This window comes from Heterocephalus glaber, unplaced genomic scaffold (genome assembly GCF_053883595.1).
Source record: "Heterocephalus glaber isolate CG9 unplaced genomic scaffold, H.glaber_assembly_v1.0 deba00001547, whole genome shotgun sequence".
Taxonomy (NCBI): domain Eukaryota; kingdom Metazoa; phylum Chordata; class Mammalia; order Rodentia; family Bathyergidae; genus Heterocephalus; species Heterocephalus glaber.
In genome coordinates, this window is record NW_028258340.1 from 10,595,492 (window position 1) to 10,615,721 (window position 20,230).

Here is a 20,230-nt window from a genome sequence, read left to right on the forward strand (position 1 = left end):
CATCAGCACTCTTGGGGCACCTTCACGGCGCCCGGAATCCAAGCCCAAGCACCCTCTCTGTGTCCTAGGTTTCCAGGTTCAAGGTTCAAATCAAGCCTCCATTGGCATCGGAGGTTACAAAGATAGTTTGGCTGCAAGCTAGTTTGCTACTCTTTCGCCACCGGCGTTTTACCTCTCACGGTTGCTAACAGCCGGGACTCGGGACCTGGCGACTTGTCCAGAAAGTACTCCCTACCCCTCCCGCACGAAGTCCCCCCCGCCCCACAGGCGTCGCAGGCCGGAGTCACAGCAGAGGGACGCTTGTGGATGGCATGGGCGGAGCCTCCGCCGCCTTCTCTACCCCCCCCTGCTGGGGATTCTGAGAAAGCCTGTGTCTCTGAATGAGAAGCGCCAGCTGAGTGTTGACCTGTGGCCAGCACTTGGTTAGCCCGAGGGAAAGAAGGATCCGCGTGAGGCTCTGCTGAACAGGGGGTATGAGTTCTTGTTGCTGGAGAGCGTGGTCTCCAGCATCCAAGGGGACCCTGGAGTTTATCGGGGCTCTCTCTTATGGATGTGGGCAAAATTATCATTTCAAATGTCCTTTGGAAAGCTGTAACTAAATTCCTCACATTGATTGAAGTCTTCAAGGGGAGCAGGGCAACGGCCTTGGAACGAAGAGGAAATCCACGCAGGGCTTTAATTTAGTGTTTAATGAAAAAGTGGGTGATGGAAACTATAGAATGTGCAAATATTTGGCTTTGCATTCAGCAACACTGCGGGCAGTTTAACTCTGGGGTCTGAGAAAGAACGTCCCATATTCTGAGGGGTTCCCAGGTAGCCTGCTTGGGAGATGGAGGGATGGCTGCTGGGAATTCTCCGTACATTTCCCAAATGAATGAATGAATGAAACAAATGTATAAATTAATAAACAGGAACATTTGTGCTTTGAGCTGATGCTTGCAAGTTTTCAGCTGTTTTGTAGTAACTGACTGGGGGCAAAGGGAAAGGGAGACTGTTCTCCAGGTAACTGCCATGCCTGTTGGGTGTTAGTGCCCAGGTTCCCATGCCCTTTGGCAAGAGTCGGGTTAAAGTGAACCTAGAGAGGAAGAGGAAGTAATTTAGCAGACAAGGAGTAGTTTTAAGGGATGAGGAAAGCAGATGAGAATCTAGAGGTAGCCTTTGTGGCTGATTTGGAAGGTGCTTGTGAGCCACCTCAGAATCACAACTTGTAGTTTAAGCTTTCTGAGGAAGGGGGCCACTTCTTTTCCATCTGACCTCCCTTACCTGCCTGTCCTTTTAACTCCTACCCCTGTATAGTATAGCTTGCTGCCAGGGCACCACACCCCACAGGATTATGGATTTGCCAGTTTGGGCACTTACTGCCTCTCATTGTTTGGGACTTGTCTCTGGTGTTTCCTGGCTCCTCTGCAGCCTACAGACTCCCCCTCCTTTACCTCAGCTGGGAGCCACCATGCATCTCCTTGCTACCACTTGCACTGGTCCCTAACCTGCCTGTGGCTCTGCTCAGATTACAGACAGACTGAAGTCAATTGGAGCACCCCCTTGGCAAGTCTCAGTGGGGTGTCTTGGAAACCGAGCTGTACTGGGGCTGTGGAAGTCAGAGGTAGGGATTTCAGTTCAAGCCAGAGGTTTTAGAAGGCTGTGGAGGGAAAACTCTAGATCAAAGAATCTGGAGGCAAATCACATCAGCTGAGCTCTCCCTAAGTGTGGGGTGACAGATTTTAAAGATCATTTTGGTGATACTGTCTCAGTAAGGCATCATGTATCCAGTAAGAGAGAAAGTAAGATGCCTTGAATCTGGAACTTCTGAACTAGGGCCCATCAGCACCCTGATTATGTAAACATCTGAGCTTTTATAAGCAAATCTGTCAGACTGAGAGCAAATCATTCCCATTTCCACCCCTAGAAGGACTCTGGAGTTCTTCCATTTTGAATTTGATGCAGCTTTTCTGGCCCTGATTTATTCTTCTGCAGCTTAGCAAAGATGCAGTACCTACAAAAACCCACAGAAGTATATGGAGAGTTCCTAGCAAGGCTGTTTGTGCTTCATTGTATTTGTATGCTTATAAAATGTAGGGAACAGGGAAAGGGGAAGTTACTAGAACCTCTGCAGTGAGTCCTAGTCTCCTGCGAGCCACGGAAGCACAAGGTGAATTAACTTATTACATAGGAAAGGTAGAAAAAATGAGACTTTGAGAAGAAGCTGAGCTTTGGGTCTGATCCGTGCTGCTTTGGGCGGCAAAGACGAAAGCCCCAAGCTTACCGCACCTTTTATTCAGTACATCAGGAGAAACAGAGTTCAGTGCATTGGGATAAACAAGGGTAACAAATGACTTGCAGAGAGTTCAGTACGTCTGGATAGACAAAGTGTAACAATCCAAGAACAATGAGGAACTGAGTAGATGAAGATTTGGTTCCTCCCAGGATGTCTTCAGCTGGTGTAATCTTGTCCTGGAGAATCACAGCATCACCGTATCATTGAGGTCTCAGTTGTGACCGGGGGCCAAAGTGGAATCATGTCTCGAAATGCCATAGCTGGCCTGTAGGCAGGAGAACTAGGCCTAATCAAATGATTTTTCCCTAAAATTATGTAGCATTGCTCCTGACAATAAAAGAGGGGGGTTTTGATTGATTCCTTTTCCAGATAAACTCTTGAAGCCTTTATAGCTGAGATTTTTTATGAAGCTGAAGATGAAGAATGAACATGGTGGCCACTAAGGAACGCTTTGGCAATCTCTCTAGGTCTGGAGAAAACTAGGAAAGTAGTGTGGTTTCACTGTTCAGAAAACCTAGGAAGGGTTGTTAAAAGCCAAACCAGATCACATCAGACAAAGCAGTTTTCTCAACTGCCACATTTGGAGATAAGTATTAGGAACCGGGCACCTGGCTCAGGCTATACAATTAAGGTCTCAACAGGAGCATGCTAGAAATTTCTATTTGGGCTTAAAACATATAATCAGCTGACAAAAGAACTCTGCAATAAAAAACGAGATATGCTAGGGAGAACAGACCATTTTTGTCTGGCATTGTCTTCATTGGTAATGCTTTTAGTATAGTATATTATTGTTACTACTTCTCATTTCTCAGATTTGGGAGCTGAATGACACACCAGAAGTCATCATTAAAGCACTGACTTCCCACCTTGAAACATAATCAAATTACAGTGCTTCTCCTTTAGATCATTACCATAATTTTTTCATTTTTAGTCTCTCTCCTCATTCTAAGACATCTACATTCTCTTGCCACATCTTGATCTTCTAAGTATACTTACGTTAGTACCATTTTTATCATATCATCCCTCTACTCAGAGCACTGGCTCCCTGTCTTCTCTGAAGTAAAAAGTTCTCAGTTGTTGTAGGGGAGTCACATAGTTTGCTTCTATCCTAATTTTCTAGTCCCCCCACCCAGTTTCCTAAAATCCAGCCAAAGTAGATTGCCTATCCTTATAGAATTTGAGTTACGTTTCCCTTCTTCTTGGGAGATGCTGATTCCTGTACCTGAAATCCCTCCTTGTGGCTATGTGTCTGTCTAAATTCTGCCCAGTTTTCAGCGACACACCCACTTTGATGAAACCTGTCCTTTTTTTTCAGAGCCAGGAATAGAACCCATGACCCTTCTCAGGCTAATCATGTGCTCTCCAACTAAGCTACAACCCCAGACCCCTGAAACTTTTCCTTGATCCCTGAAGTGGAAAGCCTTTTGTCTTCGTTTAAAAACTCACAACTCTTCATGGGTCTCTTTTGTATTTTTCACACATGCCATACATTATTACTATTATAATTTATGGGCTCCTCTTACTTAGATCCTGAGCCCTTAAAAGCAGGACACAGCACAAGCTGTGTCTTCCCTTTATTCATATTTCCCACACTGCCTAGCAACACACTTGGTGCCAAGTAGATATTTGTGGTTAATGAGTTAATGGCTCCCTGCAACTCTGGTGATAAGTCATTGGACAGAAAAAAAAACCCTGAAAGAAACATGTGCACAGGTAAACAGTGCTCTGTGCCACTGTGAATTTAGCTACTTAGTGCTATGGCTTGCTGGCTGCAGAGGTTCCTTTTAAATCCATGAGCATTTTCTAAGCAATAACCGTCTCTGTTGGGGGCTGTAAGATGAGAGACTAAGTGTAGCCACAAGCTGGAGTTTGCATTTATTATTTTTGTTGGCCACTTTGCACTGGGCCCTTCCAAAATAGTTGAATGGTTTCCTTAGTAAATGTAAATATGTGTACTACATAAATTCCCCTTTCAGCAAATACAACTAAAATTGGTAATTGAAAGTGAAGGGAGAGTTTAAACAGAGGAAGGTTTACTTTGGGCAGGCTATAGCATAGTATGAAATTTGTAGCAGCCAAGTTATGATTAATATTCAGGTTAAAAATTCACTTTCAAAATAGTAACATGAATAATCACCTCTCCAGAATTTCAGTTTGTGGAAGATTCACAAGCTAGCCTCTCACTTCTTGATTGTGTAATTTCTTGACTACTAGCCTTTGGGGCACATTTATCTAGGGAAGGAGGTAGTCTTTTAAGCCTGCTCTTATTCTAGGAAATTTGAATTCGCTTCTGAAATGGAATCAATTTTTGCCTTCTCTAATGAAACCTGGGTTCTACCCAGAGACTTGCTTTTTAAAGTAGATATGAATGATGAAGTAGTTGTATGGGTAGGATATGAGGTTGAGAAGGAATAGAATTTCTTCTCTTCAGTACTTTTTATTCTTATGGGGAAATAGAAGCAGAGTTATTTCAGGTGGCAAATGTTATAATACAAATGGGTCCATGAGCCCTGGGAGCACAGAGGAGCCATGCAGGAGCACTGGGCCTGGATGTTGAAGGTTTGTGCTGAGAGATGCTGATGTCAAGATGGCAATGCTGTCCATGGAAGGTTAAATTAGGGCGTCTGTGGACTTCTCTAAAAAAGTTTTGATATTGGAAATGAAAATCTGTGTGGATAACCTTTTTCTGGAGAGAAGGTCCAATCCTAATTAAAAACCAGTACCCCCTAGATCACAAATTCAATGAGAAAAATGTGCACTTAATGGTCGCAAAAATCAACATACAAAATAAGATGAAATGACCAGAGAAATTACCATAGAAAACTTTGAGCCATTGAACAGGTGACCTCTCCAGCTGCAGCCAGTGGTACAGTTTCCAGTTCTCTTCATTTAAAAAGCAACACCAGGCTAGGGATTTAGCTCAATGGTAGAGCTCATGCTTAGCATGTGTGAGGGTCTGGGTTCAATTTCGAGCACCCCAAAAAGTAAAAAATAAATAAAAAGCAACACGAAACAAAACAGGCATAATCATCAATTGTAATTGTTTTCAAGTCTGTGCTGGCAACTTAATGTACCCTCAGCACAGTATCTTGGACCTGGAGGAGGATCTTGAGTGAATATTTGTGCATTGCTTGACTGAAATCATTATGATAGAGAAGAAAATCATCCTATTTCACATATTCTTGTAGGATTTAATTTGAATTTCCAAAATGATACTTCTCAAAGGAAAAGGAATTTGAGATAACAAGGTGTCAGCAGAACTTTATAGTACCATGAACAAAGGAGCCAATTGGACAAACAACAAGTCGGGGCGTTGTTAATTGCTGAGGCTCTTGGATATTAAATCACCCGAGGAAACTATTCTAAGAGATTTAGACACTCCAGGGAAGTTCTAGGGGGTAGGCTTTTCAAAGATTTCCGGAAAAAGCTTGTGCAAGAAAAAGGGCATTGGTTATATTGCTAAGTTCCTGTTTTCCAGATGATAATTGGTTACACCTGGATCTTACAGGCGGATGGCGCCTTAGAAGCCTCTGGAGCTGAGCTGAATGATTCACTCATCCATAATCTTTAGCTCACACTGGATGCCTCTTTTATGCATGTGCTCCAGGGAGAAGATAAATGGGTTTGGACATAATGATTTGGATTATCCCAGAGATTTGGGGTTGTAAATTGCATATATTGGTTTTAATGCATTTTTAAATGAGTAATAGACAAATCCAAACATAGAAATTGTGGGAAAACTTTCTGCCTTAGCCTTGAAATATCAATGAAATAATTTTTCTGTTCTGCTTTTATAGTGACCTGCAGTGTGATGGGTCACACGTACCAGAGACTTGTTTTCCCAGCTGTCACTGACTATTTGCAATGTCCATCTAGTTGCACTTAATGAAATGTCTTCAATGCCAGTTGTGCCCCAAGATCCTCTAATGGCTGATGCTGGCCTACAACTTATTGTGTGGGTGGCTGAGCTGAAAGACACTGCCAGTTCCAGGCATCCAAGGATGTTCAAAAACACTAGTTCAATTAGGGCCACAGGGTGAGAATCGAGCCAAGGTTTTGTGGGCCCATTGTGGAGTGGTGAGGAAGTGGTGGTGTGGCCACGTCCCCCACCTCCCGAAATTCTGCTCTCAGAGTGAGTATTTCTTGTAGGAACTCTGACAAACACGTTGCCACTGACTCAGCATTTGTCAGACCTGGGATCTGATTCCTTTCAATACCCAATGTTGAAATTCTGTTTCCACTTGGATCTTTCAACTTTTCTAGGGGTAGAATTGTTTTACAATTAGCTACTCATAGGTCCCATGCCCCCACCCATGTGAGCACGTTGAGGAATCTTGTTCATTTTTTATCCCATTTCACAGGGATGTTGTCCCTGTGCCTGGCTGGGAACCTGACTCCTGGGAGACTCTAGATAAGTATGTGTAATGATGTTTGCCCATGCTGAGTGGGTGGTTGTCTCAGGCTCTATCAAGATCCCTATAGGAGTTTCTTTTCTCCATATCCAGGCCCCCTTGCATGGGTTGCCTAATTCATAGAAATGTGGAACCTCAGATTGAGGATGTCCAAGAGTAACTGTCTCTGCATTTTAGGAAGGAGCCTGTGAGGTTCAGCTGGTTGAAGGGATATGTCTGGAGTCACACAGGGAAGTATTAGAGCTCAGAGAAATAAATTCACTTCACTGCCACAGGCCTGTACTGAAATTCAGTTTTTGAGTAGCCACTACAGGTTAGGTATTCTTCCAGGCCCCAGGGCTAGACAGGCAAAAATAAATTGCATTGTGGCACTCACTGAGCCTTTATCCAGGGTGTACCTCAGTGTTGTTATTTATATTGACACTTGGCTGCACTCTCAGGATCTTATATTTAGGGCTGCTTGGGTGTTTCTCAATGGTTCTGAGAAGTTACTGCCCCAAGGCCAGCCTTTCCTGCCTTTTCAGGACATTAGGGCTCCAAAAACAGGTCTTGACACCACTTGCTTTAAGTAGCTTACCTGATTTGTGATGACATTTTAACAAGTTTATTGAGATATAATTCATATACTACACAACTCGCCCACTTAAACTCTACAGTTCTGTGGTTTTAGTATATTCCTTGAGTTGTGTGTCCATCACAATTAAAAAAATTTTTTTCATTACTCTCCAAAGAAACCCTGTGCCCCTTAGCCATCACTACCCAATCTCTCATCATCCCTGCCTAGCAGAAAACCACTAGTCTATTTTCCGTTTCTATTTAGATTTTCATATCCTTGACATTCCATAGCAATGGAATCATACAGAACTTGTGCTTTGGTGCCTGGCTTCTTTTACTTAGCATAATCCTTGAGAGGTTCATCCATGCTGTAACATGTGTTAGCACTTGATTCCTTATCATCCAATAATATTCCATTCTACGGACATACCACATTTTATTTATCCCTTCATTAGTTAATAGACATTTGGTTTGTTTCCACTTTAAGGCTTTTAGGAATAGTGCTGCCATGAAAATTTGAGTATGAGTTTTTATGTGGGCATACATTTTTATTTCTCTTGAATAAATACTTAGGAATGGAACTAATGGATCATGTAATAACCTTAGGTTGAGCAATTCCAGGAACTACTAGACTGTTTTCCAAAGTGACTGTGCCTTTCAACCTTCCCACGAGCAGCATATAATGGTTCTAATATCTTTGCCAACCCTTATATTTTCTGTCTCCTTTATTAAGTGGTGTCATTTTACCCCAGCCCATTAATAGCTTCCACTCAAGGGTTGAGTGCCAAAGCAGTCTTTTCTGTTGATGAGCACAAGATACTGGCAGGAGTCAGCTAGTGGTGTTTGCCCCCTCTTACTGTTGGCTCCAGGGCCACTGCCAGCTAACAGTGTGCCTTTGAGTGAATTAGACAGCAATGTCCTGTGTGGACACATGTACTTCCTTTTTTTCTTTTTTGGTACTGGGGATCGAACTCAGGACCTTGTGCTTTTGAGGCAGGCGGTGGCACCACTGGGCTAAATCCCTGGCCCTGGACACATGTACTTCCATGGGCACAGGGCTTGGTCAGGAGACAGATTTTGGGCTAACTAGGAAACAGAGGCAGGCCCAGTACTCAAGACATGGAAGGAGTTGAGGCCCCGCCTGCCTTTTTGGTGGGTGTGAATGTGGGTGTTTGGTCTGGGAAACTCTCAATGACCATATATGCAGTCCTAAGTGTCAGTAGCACAGTCATAAATTGGACAGAGCTTTGGACCCTGTATTTTTTATAGCCTGTGACTATTTAAAAGGAGAATAAAACAAAAAACTGTGCTTGCATGGCAGAAGGATCCTTGCACCCTTGGGTTACCTGGAACCAAGTCAGAAATGCAGAAGTTCAGGCCCTACCCAAGACCTACTGAATCAGCAGCTACATTTTTAACAAGATTCCTCTGGTGATAGTTAGACACAGTGAAATTTGAGAAGTACTGGTCTGATGAACAAGGTCAGCCCTTTGCCAAGACAGAGTGGCTTGCCTGTTTTTAACTGCCACACAATGGCTCACTTTCCACCCTCTCCCTTTTCCTGTTGGCTTTGCTTTCATCACTGAATTTTCTGGACTTCCTTTCCTAAGTGTCTGACATTCTTGAGATAAGCAGGTACAACCTTTAGGTTTCTACTCTCTTCCCTAACTAAAAAATAAGCCTAACCTTTCTTGGGCCCTTGACTTTATCTTCTTTTAAGTCTCCCTGCCAAGAGTGCAGGCCTAAACTAGAGCATCAGCAAAGCACATCTTGAGATTGCTTAGTCATAGGGTCCTTGCATGGCTTTCCCTCACAGCTTAGAAGGTCCTTATGGGAAACTTCAGATCATTAAGGAAACCAAGCTAGTGTGATCATGGCTGCTGTGCCTCTCTGACAAGACTCTGTCCTAAGCTGAGAGTCACTGAGAATGGCCAACCTTTATAGACACAGGGACTGCATATATTCTTAGCAGAAATCAATGCCACTGGGGTTAGGGAGGAGGCAGCTCCTCAGAAGATGAGTGAGAGCGACACCAATGGGGATGTGGGGAGGACCACACCCAGCCCTTCATGTTAACCCCCTCCAAGCTCCACAAGTTAGCCAAGTCAGGAAGGCTGAACTGTTAACAGCACTCAAAGGGAGGCTCTTGCCTTTCCAGGGGTTTGGATAGGTATATGGTCACTCATTCAGCTGTGGCGTTTGGACAGGGCGAATTAGGATGACCTTTCCAGTCTGATAAAATGAGGTTTTCTGGCCCTCCCTTTGGATTTTCATTTGGTTGGTCAAGTGTAGGGAATAATCTAGGGTAGGTACTGGCAAACTAGCCCAAGTAGACCAAATCTGGCCCACTGCTTGTTTTTACTAAGAATGGTTTTATATTTTTAAGTGAGTGAAAAAAGAATTAAAAAAAATACTTTTTTGTGACATATGAAAATTACATAAAATTTTTTTTTTTGCCTTTGGAACACAGCTATGTTCATTCAGTTTTGCATCTTCTATGGCTACTTGGTAATTTAACAATAGAATTGAGTAGTTGTGAGGAGAGCTTGCTACTAAAGGTGTGATTTGAGATTTGGTCCCTCACCTGAAATCCTTATAGAAATGTAGAATTTTGCACAGTGCCTCATACCTATGAAATCAGAACCTATGGGCTAGGTCTTTGGGATTGCTTTCCCTCTACTATAAGGCTCAGCTCAAGGCTCATCTTGTTGGTCTAGTCCCGCGTGCTGTAACTAACATTGTAGACTGTATTGTTAATTTCTCTGACATTTGCTGTACTCTTAATGTATCGACAATCACCTGGGTGTTTTATTCTCTAGGTTTCAGGCTCTTAGCCTCTGGGTATCTTAAGCCTTCTGAAAATTAGACCTCTATTTATTCTTGGCAGTCCATGACTAAGACCTAGTGTCCTAATCCAACCTGGAAGTAGACTGGTCTTTGCTACCTGCTGAGAGATTTCCTTGGTGCTGCCTGGATTTCTGGACAGCAGGCTCTGGTCCCTCCAGATCTTTTGCCCTTTCAGGATCCTGCTATGTGGTATGGCCCACTGCCCACCACTGCCTCCTATCCCTTTTCTTGAAACACTGTGTTTTAGGAAAACACAGAGAAGTTCATAGCTATGGCCAACATGATGCATTGCCATGTAGTTGGGAAGTGCTGGGTGCTATGGTTTCAATATAGTTTGTCTTCTCCAAAACTCCTATTGAAATTTGATTGCCATTTGGCAGTGTTGAGAAGTGGGGTTGTAAAGAGGTGATTACATCCTTAGGAGAATTAATGTTTTTTCATGACAGTTATTGCTCTGGCAGAACTGGACTAGTTACTATGAGAGTGTGTTATTAGAAAGTGAGGCCACCTTTGTTGTTTTGGCTCTTTGCACATACATGTCTGCTTGCTCTTCCTTTCCCCACCATGAGTTGCAACAGCATGAGGTACACACCAGATGCAGCTGTCCAATCTTGGACTTTCTAGACTCCAGAACCATGAACCAAAATTAACCTCTTTGCATTATAAATTACCCAATCACAGGTATTCAGTTATAGGAACAGGAAACAGCTAAAGACATCAGGTTAAACAAGCTTCTTTATTGCAAGACTGCTCAAGGTAATTGATAGTGTGATTGTACCTTGGTACTGACTGAGAGAGGACAAGGAAGAATAGTGAGGACACAGAATCTCAAATTGTAGTTCCCATCCCACTGTTACTAAATCAGAAGTGCGCATGAGGGAAGCTGGACCCAGCAATCTGTGTCTTAAAAGACCCTCCAAATGATTCTGATACACACTCAAGTACTATTGTGGACATTTCTAAGTTCCTTTTTTCAGAGCATCTCATTAGGCTAGTGTTTCACATTTGCTGTTTTAATGAGAACTTTGTTTTTTTTATTTTTTTTAAATTTCAGAGCAGGCATTTGGGAAAATGACATTGAAATTATTAAAGCATTTACTGGAGGCATTGACCACTGTAGGCATTACAGGTTGTGGCAGGCAAGCTTTGGGTAGAATCATTTGTCCTACATCTGTCCCCTGAAGCAGTTTGTGTGGATACTTGGTTAGAGAAAGTTTCCTCAAGTTGAAAGTCACTGATATTTGGCTGTTGAGGCAGGTGGCAGAACCACTGAGCTAAATCCCCGGCCCAATATTTGGCTGTTGAAACCATATGTTCTTTAAACTGTGTTTTTGTATATTAAAATCTGAAGAAATCTGGGGAACTGCCTTTGGGATGTTTTCGTCTCCTCCTGTGCACATTTCTTCCTTTCAGAATGCTCTCTTCTGATTTCTTCATCCAAAACCCAAAAATCGTCTTTCCAGGCCAGCCAAATCCAAATGTCACAAAGAGTGGCCTGTCTCTGTATGAGGAAGTCTCTAGAAGCCTTCAGATGGGAAGTTGAGCTTCCCTAGGCAGAGGCTCTCAGAACAGGGCAGTTGCTCCTTGCTTCTCAGAGCTCAGCTCATTCTCTCTCATTCCAGAACTTTCTGTCTATCAGGGCCAGAGGTGTCACATCTTTGGGCCTGCATGTGTGCACTTTTCCTTGTTGGCTCTCAGAGTGTTTCTAACTGCCATGTTGTCACTTAGTTTGAAAGTCCCAGTGTCACTGAATCTTGTGGGTGAAGTGGGAGAATCGCTAAGTTATTGTATTTCCGCCGTGGCTTGGCTGCTGAGAGTAACAGAGGGGAGCAAGGAATGAGAAAATCAGCCAGATCTTGATTTTCATTGAAAATAGATGAGACAACTGAGGAACTTCCATGTTTATACTTCTTTTGGGGAAGAAAATAGAACTCTTAAATTATAGTTCACTTTTCTTGGGCACATGATCTGAATAGTTATGCTTATTTTTAAAATGGCCCATTTGATGTTGCAGGTATACTGGAAAATGCACTTTAGTGATGCTTTTAAAAATTATAAAAGTAAAACATGTTTATTATGAAAATATTCAAAGCCATAAAAATTTGAAACCATGCCTACCCTTTATTTTTCTCCTGACTCCATTCTCCTTTTCTTCTTCTGAAGTTACCAGTCTTAATAGTTTGATGTAAACTTCTAGACATTTCTCTATGTGTGTGATTTTTAAGGAAATTAAAAGAGAAAAGAATTTATTGCTTTATAAAACAACAAGGATGAATCTCACAGTCATAATGCAGAGTGAAAGAAGCCAGACTCAGAGGAGTTCAAACGATACTTCCATTAGTATAAAGTTCAACAACAATATGCAAAATTAGTCCATTGTATTAGAAAATCAGAATAGCAGTTGTCATGGGGTGGGCAGCAAGCAGGAGGGGCCATAGGGCCTTTTAAGGTGCTGAAAGTGTTCTACATCTTGATCTGGGCTAGGTGTGCATTGTACTGAGCTGTATACATTTACGATTTGTGCACATAATTCTACATGTTTAACTCAAATATAAAGGAAAACTGCTCACAAAGGTATGTGTTGACTGAGCATAAACAGGTTTAAGGAAGTTTTGCAATTTAGTTCTTTTTTTTTCACTGAAAAAAATCTTGCATAAACCTTCATGCTTTTACCAATCTTCTAGGGACATTCAGAATGGAAATATGTGCTAGTGATTTTGGTTGTCAAAATGATGATGAAGGGTCCTTATTGGCATTTAGTGGACACAGGCTATGAGTGCTAGACACCTTGTAATGTGTGGGACAGACCTGCACAATAAAGAATTTGCTCGCTCAAAATGCCACTAGTGCCTGCGTTAAGAATCTGCTTTAAGTGTTTGCAAAACGTTCTATTGTGCAGGTGTTCATAATAGCTGGACCTTTGAAGTAGTTTTGCATAGATCTTTGCTCTGTCTTTGTTTAAATGGAGATGAAACCTCAAGAGCTGATGTGAATGCGTGGATTCTTGATTTGTTTTTGTCTTCTGGAAAGAATTGTACGTAAGTGGAATTATCTCGTTTTCCAGGAAACAGAGGTGATCTGATGGCCCCCAAATGTGAACGTGATATAAGAGAGTTCTTCAGCTCAGTGTCTCCCTCTCACACTCTGTGGTTCTTGGATACCACATGGACTCTGCTAGTGCCTTGGTCTAAGGTCTTGCTGAAAGCCTGGCTTCAGCCTCCTTTCCTTTCTTGGATTTTCACCATGTCCCAGGTGACCTCTGTGGAGACACATAAGCCTTTGGAGGACAATATGCCACATCACAAATTGTTTGTGTTCTGCTGTCTGGTTTTAATTTAAAGGCTAATGGTGCTTTTTCTGTCTGTCTCTGTTGAATAGGAACAGTCAGACTCCACAGCTTTGGAAATGCCCTTAGTGAAAACAGGAGTTGACATTCATTAAGGAGCCCTGCTTTGAGGTGACCTCTTCAGATTTAGATGCCTTTTGTCTGCTTTTCTCTCCAAGCTCTAGGCAATGGGCAGGGATACACTTTGGGCCTCCATAATATTAAATAATAGTAGAAGACTAAATTGGAAAAATATTCTTTTTCCTTTGGAACAGAATAATGACTTCATTTATAAAGCTATCCTTTCAACTTTCTTTTGGTTAGCTCTGTAAAATATGGACCCAATTAAAATTTCACAAGCTACATGCTGTGCTCATTGTCTTTGCTAATTAAAGGCAGAGGGCCTGGGGACTGTGGGTGCCATCTACTCTGCCTAGAGTACTGTGTTCCTTATGGGCTTTCAGGCAGAAGAGTTTGAATAGACAACACAACATTGTCCTAGGTGAAGCAGTTGTAGAAGCCAGGCCAGTCCTGAGAGCTCATGTCTCATCATTCTCACCAGCTGCCCCCACTACCACCACATTTTTTAGGATGCAATTAAGTTAAAATTTACATTTAAGAGTATCTTTAATAGACAAAGAATTTGCATAAGGGTGATGATTGCATGCGAGAGAGGGAGGGAGAATCCCCCGTAAGATGGAAATCCAGACACCTACCTACTGCAGTGACCCAGCAGATACCCAGTCGGCAGTCTCTTTATTGTTTTTCCTTCTGTTTCTCTTCTCCAGCCCATCAGTGTGCTTCCTGGATTTACCTCCCAAATGAACTACTTGTACCTTTCTTAGGGCTTGCTTCTGGGGGAGCTCACGAGACAGTGGCTAAGCTGGAAGTGAACCAAGGATTTTTGCTTCCTAGCTGAACTTCTTCATACTGGCGAATGGATTCCTGTTGAATAGAGCTATCTAGGTCAATGAGTGAACTGTAAGGGGGTGTCTATAATGGAAACTTAGGAATTGTTGTACTTATTTATTGTGGTTACCACCGCAAAACTCAGTGGTTGAAGTCAACAACAACTACTTATTTTCTCATGACTATATTGTTTGGACAAGGCTCAGAGAGAATGGCTCATTTCTGATCCGAGTAGTGCTAGTTGTTGTGGCTCATCTGGGGCTGCAGGATCTGCGATGGCTCCGCTGACATGTCTAGCACTTCATCTGCAATAACTAGATAGCTGGGATGACCATACCCTGCCCCACCTCCAGTCTCGTATCATCTGGGTGTTCTGTATCTCTCCATTTTGCCTTTCTGGTGCACCCTTAGATAGTTCAGCTGGTAGAATGGAGGAGTGTAGACCCATTTTGCTTTTCTGTCTAGCAGGGTAAATGGATATCTTTACATGTGGCTAGCTTCCCAGTGGATGAAAGCCAAAGCTGCCAGGATGCTTAAGGCATAGGCCCAAAATGGTCACAGTATGACTTTTGTCATATTTTATTGGTTGAGGCAAATTAGAGGACAGGCTAAAATTTGGGCTGATTATGGTAGTGAGTAGATTCTACCTGTTAATGGGAGGAGTGTTATGTATGTGCAGGGTGGGAGGAATGGATGGTGGTCAACTTTGCGAAAAATTTATTACAGGGCTGGTTTGGGCAAGCATATTCAAGATATGAGTTTAATTTCCCAGGATGTTTTCTGAGTGGATTCTTATTAAATGCTAGACTATGGGTAAGTTATCCAAGTGCATTGGGCTAATTAGCTTTAGAATGTGACATGCTTACATTTGTGGAAAGTCTACAGAATGGTGTCAATTTGTAGCACTGGAAATATACAAGAATCATTTTCCAGTGCTTGCTAATACTAACATCGCCTCCCTGCATCAGTCCCCCAGACTTCCCTCTCTTCCTTTTATCAAGAGCAAAGATTTTATTAAATAAAAATTAACTCAAAATAAATCATACATACAAATATAAAATATGTAAGTATAAAATTTCTTGATGAAACATGGGAAAAATTCTTTGAAAACTTGATTTAGGCAAAAGATTTCTTATATGTGACACCAAAAGCATGGTAGAAGGTATAATTAATAAATTGTACCTCATTCAAATTAAAAACTTCTGCTCTTCAAAATACTCTGTTAAGAGAATTAAAACCACAGACTGGAGAAAATATTTGCAAATTACATATCTGATAAAAGACTATTACCCAGAATATATAAAGAACTCTCTAGGTTGGTGTGGTGGTGCATGCCTATAATCCCAGCACTTGGGAGGCTGAGGCAGGAAGATTGCTACAAGTTTGAGGCCATCCTGGACTACAGAGTAAGTTCAAGGCCAGCCTGAGCAATATAGCAAAACTCTGACTCAAAACAAAACAAAGCAGTACAAAACACCAACACTCTAAACTCCGTAACAAGGAAACAAGCAACCCAATTTATAAAGCAAGTACAATGTTTGAACAGACACTTAAACCAAAGAAGATATGTGAAAAGATGCTCAACATCATTATCCACCTGTGGGATGGACGAACTTGGTCCATTTAACTTCTGGTTTTCATGTGCCAAATGTGAACAATGCCATCTGTTCTCCTAGGGAAGTGATTTGTAGTGAACAGTACAAATATAAGGTATGGTTATTACTTTTAAAACAACTTGCACACATTTCTGATCTTTGTAGAGGGCTGACTAGCCTTTTTGCTCTGTTTGCTTTACTGGACTTTATGTGACACACATCCACAAATTGCTAGCCATGATCATTAAGAAACCACTAGCCACTAGTAATTTGAGGCAGACCATTTACTGTAAGCTAAAGTGGACGTGGGTATCTTCCACCATATTTTACCAGAGAGTCTGGTTGTTAGGACTCCTTAAAAAAATCTTCACTGTCTTCTTGTTCTTCTCTCCAGTATTTTAATATTTTTATAATTTCAAGGAATTTGCATCACTTGGATCCCACAACGGAGGACTGTAGTGTTGCTTGATACTATTGACACATAAGAGATTTATCTTGATCTTAATTTTTTTCTTTGAATTCATTTGTAACCAATGGTAAGGTATGTCTTTATTATTTTATATTATCAATTATTATTTTTTTCTTGGGGACCTAATGTTAAATTCAACACTGAGTGCTTAGTAATGACAGTGATTATGTGAGGAGTAAGAGAACATTCTTCTTCTAGCTTCTAAATTTGAAACAAGAAGCATGGATGAACAGCTGCAGTATTCCAAGTAATTTTTCACTTCTGTGAATCCCAAAGGTCCTTTTTATGCATTTAGTAGTCCTGAAATTTCTGGAATAAAAAAAATGTGAGAAAAACACACAAGGGTTTCTAAAAAAACAGCTTTATACTTGAGGTATACTTGATACATAATAAATGCCACTGAGTTACCTTTATGACTTTTAAAAAAATTAATTGGCAATTTTTGTATAGATCTGTTTCTGGGTTCCTTATTTTGATCCATTAATCTATGCACCTATCCCTTTAGCAATACCAATAATGTCTTGATTATTGCAACTTTGTGATAAGTCTTAAAATTATATTATGTGATTCATCCAATTTTATTCTTCTTTACCAAAATAATTTTGGTTATGAATTCCACATAAATTTTAGAATCAGGATGTCAATATAGCTGTAAAAAACCTGCTCAGATTCTGATTACATGATTTTAAATCTGCTGATCAATTTGGGAAAAATTGATATCTTTGGTATTTAATTTTCTAATGCATGAACACAGTATAAGTCCATTTACTTGGGTCTTATTTGATTTCTTTTTAGTACTTTTTAGTTTTCAGTATATAGATCCAGTATATATTTTGTTAGATTTATAACTATGTCATTTTCTGGCACTATTAGAAATGTGTATGTGTTTTAAAATTTCTCTCTCTAATGGTTCATTGCATGTAGAAATCAGTTGACTTTTGTGTTTTAACTTTGTAACCTTGTGATAGTTTGATATCAGGTCTTATTTTGTACATTCTTTAAGATTTTATACATAGACAATTATGTCATCTATAAATAGGGGCAGGTTTATTTCTTCCTTTCTAAAGTTCACCTCTTTTATTTATTTTTATTTCTTGTTTATCACACTGGCTAAGACTACTAGTATAATGCTAAATAGGAGTAGTGAGAGTGGACTTCACTGTTTCCTTCTCATTCTTAGGGGGAAAACACTTCAGTCATTCACCATGAAATGTGATATTAATTGTAGGCTTCTATGAGTTTACTATGAGTTTTTGTCATGAATTTTGTTAAGTGCTTTTTTATATTAACTAATATGATTATATGGATTTTCTTCTTTTCTGTTACTGTGGTAGATTATATTGCTTGGTTGAGTTTTTAATAGTAAATCAGGCTTACATTATCAGGGTATATACTATTTGATGTTGGTGTATTATTATTATTTTATGTATTTCTGGGTTTAATTGGTAATGTTTTATTGAGAACTTTTGTGTCCATGTTCATGATGGATATTGTCCTGTAGTTCTATTTTTATGATATGTCCTTGTGTGGTTTTGGCACCAGAGTAATGCTGGCCTCATAGAATAAGTTGGGACATGTTCTCTCCACTTTAACTTCATGAAAGAAATTTTATAGAATTGGTGTTCTTATTGAAATATCTGATAAAATTAACCATTGAAGTCATCTGAGCCTGGTGGTTTTTTTTTTCCATTCATTGTATCAGTATTTTATTTTCATTATTATTTATATCAATATATTATAACATAAAATTGAAAGCAATAAGCAAATGAGGTAATGATCAAGAAATATTACATCAGGTTGGTGAAATATTATGTAACCATTAACATAAATCAGGACAAATGACATGGGAGAAATATATTAAGATTTTATCCTATATGATTTTGTGTTATATTCTATTTATGTTAAAATATGTAATACATGGATATTTATTCACAGACATATATTATCTGTCTTATCTTGAATGAATTTTAGTAACTTGTGATTTTTGAGAAATTTGTCTGTTTCATTTGTTAAGGTTTATATTGTTTTATGGCTATTTCTCTTATCTAATGTAAGTATCAGATGCCATAAATTTCCCTCTGAGCACTGCAATAGCTGCATCCCGCTCTACTTTCTCCTCTCTTTCTTGAAGTTTAAATGACTCAAATGTTATACATTTGCTCTTGTCACACAGGTCCTTGAACATATGAAAGGGAAAAAAAGGTTGGAACAAAGTTATCTGAGGAAGGAGAGATTCGGAAAGACAAAAAGTCATCCAGATTGCCCCACCTTCTTGATTACAACTTCTTCAGAGAGAAATAGTTCCTTTTCCTAGAATTTTAGGCAATTTCAGGCCCCTACCACTAACACAATAGCTGACACTTCTGCCCTTCCTACCTATTGCTATCACCAGATTGGGGGTGGGGGCATGAGAAGATGGAGAAAGACAAATATAAAAAAATCTAGGCTATTTCTTCCATCCTCTGTAAACCATTAGAAGTCTCTTCTTCTACTCTTAGAGCTAGAGGGGCTTCTCCTGGAACTCTTTCTGAACCCAATATCCACTTCTGTGTTGGGGCTGACTTGAATCCAATTCAGAGGATACTGGAGGAAAAATGAGAAAATCACCACCAATTAATGGGACTTCAAGTATTGCCTTTTCTAGTCTACCTGCTCATAGTTTTCAGATTCCTCAAATGGTTGGTGTGTGCACTTTGTTCCAATTTTTTTCACCTACACTCAGGAGCAAAGACAGGGTGTGGTGAGATTACTCCATCTTACCCAGAACTGGAATCCTGTAATCTGTTTTTTGATGTTACATTACTTTCTTCATGGTAATCTAATAGGTGATTTCTTTCATCTCTTATTCTCTTCTTTCTTTGCCTATTTTGTTCCTTCTTTTATTTTTTTCCTATTTTTTGTACCAGGGATCAAACTGGGGTCCTTGTCTTGAGAGGCAGGCATCAGAACCACTGAGCTAAATCCCTGGCCCATCCTACTTTTTCTTGACTCTGAGGATAAGTATATTGTTAGATCTTGATAAATAACTTTGACTTGGCTTTATTTCAGATTGTGAAGTCTTTTGCAGAAGGTTCTATAAATATTATGATTGAGAGAAATGTTTCAAATGCTTATCAATGAGAATCTTTGCTATTCTAAGATTTATCTATCAGGATGAGAGAAGAAAAAAATCACAGTCTATAAAGTGGGGAATAATGGTTTTTATGGAGTCATCCTGAAAATTCAAAAGGATGATATATCTATCTGTACTAGTATAGACACAAGCTACATTTGTTTTTCCATCCAAAGCATTTTCTTCATGAGACAATGCCTATATATATATATATATATATATATAGTAATGATGAAAGGAACATAATTATATAGAATGATTATACATCAAATGCTATATTCTTTCATCTTATTTATTAGCTCACGTACATAGCAAACAGCAATTCTACCTGTGGCCTGAGAAATGGAAATCCTGGATTTGGAGAAATCAGTAAAATGTGATCTTTCATGCAGATGAGGCTTTTGTGAATTTTTTGTTAATTTATTTTTCCCCTTGTATCAGTACCTTCACACATTAAACAGTTTTAAAATATAAGTGAAATGATACCCACTACATTGTTAAAGAGTGAACCGTGAGGAACTATAAGGCTTTCTATGTGGCTTCCTTCTCAGTGCAGTCAGGTGACTACTTTCTGGCCTTGACCTGTACAAGCCATGTGATAAGTGACCCTAACTCAGATATTTGCCTCAGCTTCCTACTCCATCCAAGCTATTTCTAATCACAGATGAATCAGCCACACATTCTTATTCTGTGGAGACATCTGGAATTGACTTCAGTTTAATTCCAATAAT

General features: G+C 40.2%; 2 protein-coding genes across 3 annotated transcripts in view; both read left to right on the forward strand.

Annotated features, from left to right (window-relative positions):
• LOC101708200 (X-linked retinitis pigmentosa GTPase regulator) overlaps positions 1–20,230 on the forward strand; it is a 126,914-nt gene that overhangs the window by 103,612 nt on the left and 3,072 nt on the right. The window lies entirely within an intron of this gene.
• The window catches only part of Srpx (sushi repeat containing protein X-linked), a 106,929-nt gene that overhangs the window by 432 nt on the left and 86,267 nt on the right, over positions 1–20,230 (forward strand). The gene's annotated exons all lie outside the window — the stretch shown is intronic.